The sequence below is a fragment of the Peromyscus eremicus genome, unplaced genomic scaffold, assembly GCF_949786415.1.
Source record: "Peromyscus eremicus unplaced genomic scaffold, PerEre_H2_v1 PerEre#2#chrX_unloc_1, whole genome shotgun sequence".
Taxonomy (NCBI): domain Eukaryota; kingdom Metazoa; phylum Chordata; class Mammalia; order Rodentia; family Cricetidae; genus Peromyscus; species Peromyscus eremicus.
In genome coordinates, this window is record NW_026734288.1 from 3,399,785 (window position 1) to 3,409,349 (window position 9,565).

Here is a 9,565-nt window from a genome sequence, read left to right on the forward strand (position 1 = left end):
GTGTATGTGTTTGTGTGTGTGTGTTTCTGTCTGTCTGTCTTTTTCTGGGTATATGAATGTGCATTCTGGTTCCCAAGAAGGTTAGACCCTTGGAGCTTCTTGCAAGAATTACTGGAAGTCATCCAAAACCTGATATTGGTCCAGATAATGAACTTGTGTTAAAGGCTTGATTATGTCTCTATCCCTGTCAATATTTTAAAGCTTTTTATATTCTCTTAATATAAGAAAATAGATAGGTACTCATATAAAAGAAAACTATTTATGTAAACAATTTGGTTAAGAGTTTAAATAACACAGTTGTTTTCAGGTTCAAGAAAAAAAAAACCTTGTTTAAATCTTTTGTTGTAGATTTGAAGTAAGTAAATTATTAACCAAGTTAACTTAAGACTGATATGAAGATCCCATTGCAGCTTCTATTTGGCAACATTTGAGTAAGATACTGAAGTGTGGGATATAAGGCAAATTCAATTAGTAAAGTTTATTTTGTGGTACTTATATTCATTCTGTGGCTTTTCTTCACCTTCTTTGGCACTTTCACTTATTTAGAGGTATTTATCTCCTGCCTTGTATGGAATGGGATGGCTATCATCTAAGTGGTTCATTTTTATTTAACTATCAGGCAGTGTGTGATCACACTTTTCAAGTAAGAGTGTTCGTGAAAGGGTGGTGGATTTTTGTTCATGTTTTTATTTTTAATATTTTTTCATAAATTCCCTTGAAATGTTGTTTGTTATCTGCTTGGTTTGAATGTCATTAATTAGTCATGGACACATTAGAATTCATGATGCTTGTGTGTCAGTCTCCTAAGAACAAGTCTAAGGGTAGATGATGTACTTTCAATGATTGTTGTTTTGTAAAAAGTGTAGGGAAAGGGGGCTGGGTAAAGAAACCCACAATGACCCTGGAGCCCATAATTAGGGAAAGATGACACAGATAAGGCCAGTTTAAAAAAAAAAACATAGTTTGGCTCAAATTAGTGCCATCCCTGCCCCTGGCCAACTAACTTGTGAAACTAACCAATCACAGAACAGGATAGTAGAATCCTGTCCCTAGGGCCCAGAACCAGGGAAAGAAACACAACTTATGTTTTAGACCTGAGCCAGAGAAATGAACTAAGGAAACATGCCCTGACTCTGAAACTGGTGCCAAAATAACACTCTTGGTCCCTAGAATCAGAGTCAGTGAAATAAATATGCCCTTCCCTTAAAGGTATTGTCAAAAAGGCAAGAAAGGCCAGTGAAAGAAAAACAATTTGTCCCTGTAATCAGGACCATCTTTGTCCTAGCCCACAAAACTGGCCAAACACTGGGCAGAAAAAAAAAACTAATTGGTTGACTCCATCCCCAAAACATCCTATATAAACTGCCCTGCCTGGTCAATTCAGAGTTGTACTCTCCACCCTCGTAGAAGCAACTACTCTCCTGGACTCCTCCTTCCCAAATAAAAATCTCAAAAGTGTTTTCGGTGTGAAGACCTTCATTGACTGGTACACAGAAGAACCTTATTGGGATATCCCAAGTTGTTTTGAGCAAGGGAGAGCTGAATAGAAGAACCTTACTAAGATATACCACAGTGGATTCAACAAGGAGGAGCTGAAAAAAAGTACCTTACTAAGATGTTTCAAGTGGATTGAGCAAGGGGGAGCTGAGCACAAGATCCTTGCTGAGTAGACAGAGCAAAAGAGCTGAAAAGTAACAATTTTGTCCTGAGCCAGAGGAGATTGCTACATTTTTGTAATTTCTTTGGCCAAAGAAGCAGGGCTTTGCTAGGAAGCCCCCTTAAGAGGTCGCTGAGCAAAGCTCCACTGTAGTGTGTCTTCAGGAGAGGAGCAGGATTGCTATATCCTGCAGGGAGACCATCACCCATCACACTAGGTATAGCCTGACTTTTCCGAAGAGTCATGATACCCTTTGCTGCTGAAGCACTTCCAAGCCTGACTTTCCTGAGAAGTCAGAAAATGTTCCCTGCAGGGTTGGGCTAAACAGCTCCAAGTGTCCAAGACACCTTCAGGGCAGAGTTGTTGTTTTGAGCAGCTTGAGGTGTCTGGGATACCTTGCCCTCTATGACTGATCTGTCTTTTTGCAGTTTCAGCTATCAGAGCTGTGCTAAGCAGCTCAAAGTGTTTTCTGACTCTCAAGTAGTCAGGACACCTCTCTTCAGATTTGCAAAACTCATGTTTTGGTGCCAAAATCTGGGACCAAACTCAGAGTTGTTGCAACCTATTTACTTACAAATGCATTTTAATGAGATTAATTTTAAAATAACTAAGAGAGAATAAATCATTAAATACTTCATGTATGTATCCAAAGAAACATTCTCATCTATCCGGAAGAGATGTAATAATTTAAGGGAGTCAGTAATCAACAGTATATTTCACAATAAAATTAATGTGCTATGAATATGTATACATTATTTAAAGTCCCATGCATCTTCATGTCCTCATCTGTTATGCATTTGGCACTTCATCCCAAAGTATTGTCTTCTACAGGAATTATTCAGAGCTGTCAGATAATGTAATAGCAGTGAGATTTATTTTGTGGGGTCTACTTTTGTCAAACTTCATATGTTGATCAACATAACATTGCAGACTTGCACAAGAAAGACATTTCCACCACAGCTGTCTCCTTGATGCTCAAATAAAATTAGTTGTAATATTAAATCAATAAAATACCATCTTTTCAGATTGTAAACATATTTTCCTTGAAAGATAATTCAAAGTAGGAGAAATTGAGTGATAAATCCTATTTGCAAATGAAAATGATATATTGCTATCTCTTTTTTTTCCTTTTATTGCATGTGAATTTATTTAGTTTATTCTGAGGACCAAACATTTGTTCATAGCAGTTTCTCAGATCAACAAATAAATGTGAGAGAATATCTTGAATGTCAGTTATTAGTCATGAATATATATGAATTCATGATCTTTATGTGTCAGTCTCCTGAGTACAAGTCAAAGGGTAGATGATTTACTTCCAATAATTGTTATTTTCTCAAAATATTTTAACAATGTTAATGTTAAAATAGTTAATAGAGTATATAAAAACATTAAATACTTATGTGTGTATCCAAAGAAACATTTTCATTTATCTGGAAGAGATTTAATAATTTAAGTTAATTAGTAATCAACTGAATATTTTAAAATAGAACTTGATGTACTGTGTATATGTATATATATTATTTAAGGTTTCATGCATCTTCATGTCCTCAACAGTTACCCATTTGGCATAATATCTTGAAGTATTGCCTTCAAAGAGAATTATAGAGGAGACAGATAATGTAATAGAAGTGACATTTACTTAAAAAAAATCTGTTGTGTGTGTGTATGCGTGTGTGTGTGTGTGTGTGTGTGTGTGTGTGTGTGTGTGTGTGTGTATCTGTGAGATGTGACTATGTGTTTTTAGGCCATGACAGAAATGTAAAGAATAGAAGACAACTTTGTGGGGTCTACTTTTGTCTATCTTCATATGGTGATCAAAATGAGGTCACTGCCTTGTACAACACTGACATTTCTAACAGAGCTGTCTCATTGATGCTGAAATAAGATTAGTTGAAATATTAAAACAGTAAAATATTGTTTTTTTCCTGATTGAAAACATTTTCTTTTAAAGATAATGGAAAATAGGAGACATTGACTAATAAATACTATTTGTGAACAAAAACTATATACTGATATCTCTTTTTGTCTTTTCTTGTATGTAGAATGAGCTAGTTTATTCTTAGGACCAGACATTTTTTTTCATAACACTTTCTACAAACAACAAATGAACTTCAGAGAGGAGTCTCTGTGAGTAATGGTGGTTGTTGCTAGGCCTGGTGTCCTGAATTCATACTCCAGGAACCCACATCACTCCTTCAAATCTTTCTCTTATTTCTACATTTCTGGTGTGGCATATGGACACTCACATGCTGGCACATATATAAATAATTTCAAAACACAAATAAGTGCCATTGAGGTAACTGGCAACCAAGTGATTTCCTGGCTTTCATCTAGGAACTCACATAGGATGAATAGATAGCCACTTCATTTCCCAGGATGCCTTTCTCTACAGCATCACAACATTCTGTACTTCATTTTCAGGATACCTTTTTGTATAGTGTCATTATATATGGACTTCATATCCCAGGATGCCTTTCTCAACAGCACCATGACATTTTGTACTTCATTTCCCAGGATGTCTTTCTGTACAGCATCACTACTTTCGGACTTCATTTTTCAGGATGACTTTCCCTAGAGCATCACTATATATGGACTTCATTTCCCAGAATGCTGTTCTCTATAGCATCACTAAATTCTGGACTTCATTTCCCAGGATGCCTTTCTCTCCACCATCACTAAATTTGGGACTCCATTCCCTAGGATGCCTTTCTCTATAGGATGTGTCAATTCTGGACTTCATTTCCCAGGATGTCTTCTTTATAGCATCAGTACATTTGGACTTCATTTCCTAGGATGACTATCTCTACAGCATCACTACTGGTGGGACTTTATTTCCCAGGATCCCTTTCTCTACAGGATTATTACATTCTGGGCTTCATTTCTCAAGATGCCTGTCTCTAGAGAATCACTACATTTCAGACTTCATTTCTGAGGATGATTTTCTCTAGAGCATTATTACATTCTGGACTCCATTTCCCAGGATGACTTTCTCTATTGCATCAATACATTCAGAACTTTATTTTTCAAGATGCCTTACTCTACAGCATCATGACATTCAGGATGCCTTTCTCTACAGCATCACTATATGTGGGACTTCATTTCCCTGTATGACTTTCTCTACAGCATGAGCATATTCTGGAGTGCATTTCCTGGGATACCTTCCACTACAGCATCAGTACATTCTGAACTTGATATCCCAGGATGCCATTCTTGAGAGCATCACAACATTCTGCTCTTCACTTCCCAGGATGCCTTAGTGTACAACATCTGTACATTCTGGACTTTGTTTCATAAGATGCCTTTCTCTACATCATCAGTACATTCAGAACTCCATTTCCCAGGATGACGTTTTCTACAGCATCAATATATCATGGACTTTACTTCCCATGATGCCTTTCTCCATAGCACCATGACACTTTTGTACTTCATTTCTCAGGATGTCTTTCTATATAGCATCACAAAATTCACACTTCATACTTCAGGATGTCTTTTCCTAGAGCATCACTCTATGTTCATCTCCCAGAATGTCTTAGTTTACTGCATCACTCAATTCTGGACTTCATTTCCCAGGATGCCTTTCTCTAGAGCATCACTACATTCTGCACTTTGTTTCACAGAATGCCTTTCGCTACAGCTTCACTACATTCTGGACTTCATTTTCCAGGATGGATTTCTCTACATCACTACATTCTGGACTCCTTTTTCTAGGATGCCGTTCTCTATATCATGTGTATATTCTGAACTTCATTTCCCAGGATGGCTTTCTATATAGCATCAGTACATTTGAACCTCATTTCCTAGAATGGCTATCTCTACAGCATCATTACTGGTGGGACTTCATTTCCCAGGATCACTTGCTCTACAGGATCATTACATTTGAACTCCTTTACCCAGGACGACTTTCTCTATAGCATCAATAAATTCAGGACTTCATTTGTCAAGATGCCTTCCTCTACAGCATCACTACATGTCAACTTCATTTCCCAAGATGCCTTTCTCTCCATCATCAGTACATTCTAGACTTCATTTTCCAGGATGCCTTTTTTTTCAGAATCAGTTCATTTGCATTTTATTTCACAGGATGCCTTTCTCTATTGCATCATTATATTCTGGACTTCATTTCCCAGAATGCCTATCTCTAGAGCATATCACTATATTCTGAACTTTATTTCCTAGGATTCCTTTCTCTATAGCACCACTACATATTGACTTCATTTCCCAGGATGCCTTTCTCTGGAGCATTAGTACATTCTGGAATTCATTTCCCAGGATGTCTTTCTCTACAGCACTACAACATTTGTACTTCATTTCCTAGGATGCTTTTCACTACAGCACCACTACATGTGGGATTTTGTTTCTCTGGATGCCTTTCTCTACAGCATCACTACATAAGGACTTCATTTCCCAGGATGACTTTCTCTATAGCATCAGTACAATCCGGTCTGCATTTTCTAGGATGCCTTTCTCTATAGCATGAGTCCATTCCGGACTTGATTTCTCAAGATGTTTTTCTCTGTAGCATTAGCACATTTGGACTTTATTTCCCAGGATGCCTTTCTCTACAGCATCACTACATGTGGGACTTCATTTCCCAGGATGATTTTCTCTAGAGGATCATTACATTCTGGACTTCATTTCCCAGGATGACTTTATCTATAGCATCAGGACATTTCAACTTTATTTCCCTGGATGCCTTTCCCTAGATCACCATTACATTTTGGACTTTATTTCCCAGTATTCCTTTTTTTAAAGTATCAGTATTTCATTTCCCAGGATGCCTTTCTCTAAAACATCACTACATTCTGGACTTCATTTCCCAGGATGCCTTTCTCTAGAGCATCACTACATTTGGACTTTATTTCCCAGGCTGCCTTTCTCTACAACAGCACTATGATGGACTCCATTTCCCAGGATGCCTTTCTCCACAGCACCATGACACCATGGACTCCCTTTTCCAGGTGCCCTGTATTCTCAGAATTTTCCCTTTTCTTCAGAATGTATTCAGGGCCTCAGCAGGTATAGGGCCTCACCAAGTTAATATGACCTTCTGTAGGGTTGATGTGCCTCAGCAGTGTGAGGGTGTGGGTCAGGGTCAAGGTGTCAGTGTTAGGGGTTAGGGTTAGAGGGTCAGAGTCAGGGGTAAGGTCTGGTGTTAAAGTTAGGTTATTTTTTTTTTTATTTTTATTATTTTTTTTTTTTTTGGTTTTTCAAGACAGGGTTTCTCTGTGTAGCTTTGCGCCTCTCCTGGAACTCACTTGGTAGCCCAGGCTGGGCTCGAACTCACAGAGATTCGCCTGGCTCTGCCTCCCGAGTGCTGGGATTAAAGGCGTGCGCCACCACCGCCCGGCTTAGGTTATTTTTAGTGTTAGCATTTTGGGTTTGTGTCAGGAGGTTAAGGATTAAGGTTAGGTTAGGGTTAGGTTATTGTTAGGGATAGGATTAGGGTAAGGTTTTGGATTATGCTCTGGGTAAGTTTAGGGTTAGTTTAAGGTTAGCCGTAGGTTATGGTTAGGATTGAGGGTTAGGGGTTGGGTTAGCATTAGTGTTAGTGTTAGGTGTCTCTACGCTCTGAACTTCATTTCCCAGTAAGCCTTGCTCTGTATTTTCTCCTCATTTTGGACTTCATCTCCCATCATGCCTTCTTTCTACATTGGCAGTGTACCAGAAACTACATTCTCCGTTATGGCTCTCAAGTCTTGAGGAAACATCCTGTTCCCTGTTTATAGCATCGCTCCATGTTGGACACATTTCCTAGCATGCTTTTCTCCACATTGCCAGTGCACTACAAATTACATGACCCATCATGCCTCTCGGGTCACTTTTCAGGATGCCTTTGATGACACCATCCTCATGGATTGGACTCCATTTCTCATATTTTCTTTTCAGTACCTTAGAATGGTACTGGAAACTACATTTCTCATCACGCCTCTTGGATGGTTTACTAGGATGTTTTTCCTTATAGCATCACTATGTGTTGAACTCCATTTCCCAGGATGCCTTTCTTTATAGGTATCATTACATAATGACTTCATTTCCCAGCATGCCTTTCTCTACACCATCAGGACATTATCCTTCATCTCCTACGATGCCATTCTCTACAGCATCACTACACGTGAGACTACATTTCCCAGGATGCCTTTTTCTACAGCACTACATATTGGACTACATTTTTCAGGATGCCTTTTTCTACAACACTAATCCATTATGGACATTTCCCAGGATGACTTTCTCTATAGCATCACTACATGTAGGACTTCATCTCCCAGTATGCTTTTGTCTAGACCATCAGTATATTTGGATTTCATTTCCCAGGATGCCATTCTCCACAGCACCATGACATTTTGGACTCCATTTCCCAGGTGTCCTGTTTACTCAGGATTTCCCCTTTTCTTCAGCAGGTGTCCAGGGCCCTCAGCAGATGTGGGGCCTCAGCAGGTGGACTTGACCTTCTGCAGGGTTGTGGTGCCTCCTCAGTGGTGGTGCTCAGGGTCACGGGGTCAGGGTCAATGTTTCATGGTCTGCGGGTCAGGGTTAGGGTTAGGGTCAGGGTTAGTTTAGTATTAGTCAGGGTTAGGCTTAGGTTTGTTTTACAATTTGGGTTAATGGTTAGCATTATGAGTTACAGGTTTTTTTGGGTTAGGGTCAAGTTTAGGGTTAGGGTAGGTCGAGTTTGTGTTTAGGGTTTGGGTTTTGGTTATGGTTAGTGTTATGGTTATCGTTAGTTGTTAGTGTTAGTGTTACTGCTTTGACTAAAGCATGTCCTTTGCCCTCAGCAGGTGTCTCTGACCCTCTGCAGGTGCCCTGTGTCCTCTGTTCTTAGGTCAGAAGGAAACTTTCTGTTCCCTCTTTATACCATCAGTGTGCTTTGAACTCCATTTCCCAGGATACCTTTCTCTGTATTGTCTGTCCATTATAACCTACATTTCCCATCACACCTCTCAGATCATTTTCTAGGATGCTTTGCTTACAGCATCAATATGTGTTGGACTACATTTCCCAGGATGTTTTTCTCTAGAACATCTCTGCATTCTGGACTTCATTTCCCAGGATGCCTTTCTCTACAGCATCAGTATGTGTTGGACTTCATTTCCCAGGATGCCTTTCTCTGTTCCACCACTACTCTTTGGAATCAGGGCTCGTGAGTCCATGGTACTTGGTCTTCTGTGGCTCAGCTGCTTGCACTTTCCAGGGCTGCGTACTGGGGCTCAAAAACTGGTAAGTTTCTGGGTGCTCAGTACCAGGTTCTCAGATTCAAATTTTGGGTGCTCAGTTTGGGTGCTTGGTGCTCAGTCCCATTTTCTGGGTGCTCAGTGCTCACTCCCAGATGCTCAGTCTTAATTTCTGGGCACTCAGTCACAGATACTCATTCCCAATTTCTGGGTGTTGAATCTTGGGGGCTCAGTGGTAGGTGCTTAATCCAGAGCATCAGTACATATTGGACTCCATTTCCCAGGATGCTTTTCTCCACAGCACCATGACACTTTGGACCCCATTTTCCAGGTGTCCTGTATCCTCAGGAGATTCCCCTTTTCTTCAGCAGGTGTCCAGTGCCCTCAGCATGTTAATGTGACCTTCTGCAGGGTTGTGGTGCCTCAGCAGTGTGAGGGTGGGGGTCAGGGTCAGTGGTGCAGGGTCAGGGGGTTAGCCTTAGGGTTAAGGTTATAGTTAGGTTAGGTTTAGGGTTAGGGTTCATATGAATGGTTAGTATTAGGGTTAGGGGTTTTAGGGTTAGGGTCAGGGGGGTAGCATTAGTGTTAAGGGTTATTGGATTTTTGTATTTGAGTCAGGGGGTTAGGTTAGGTTTAGGTTAGTGTTACAGGTTAGGGTTAGTGTTAGTGTCAAGGGTTACAGTCAGTGTTTTCTGGTTAGGGTTAGGGGTTTTTAGAGTTAGCGTAGGGGGAGTTTGTG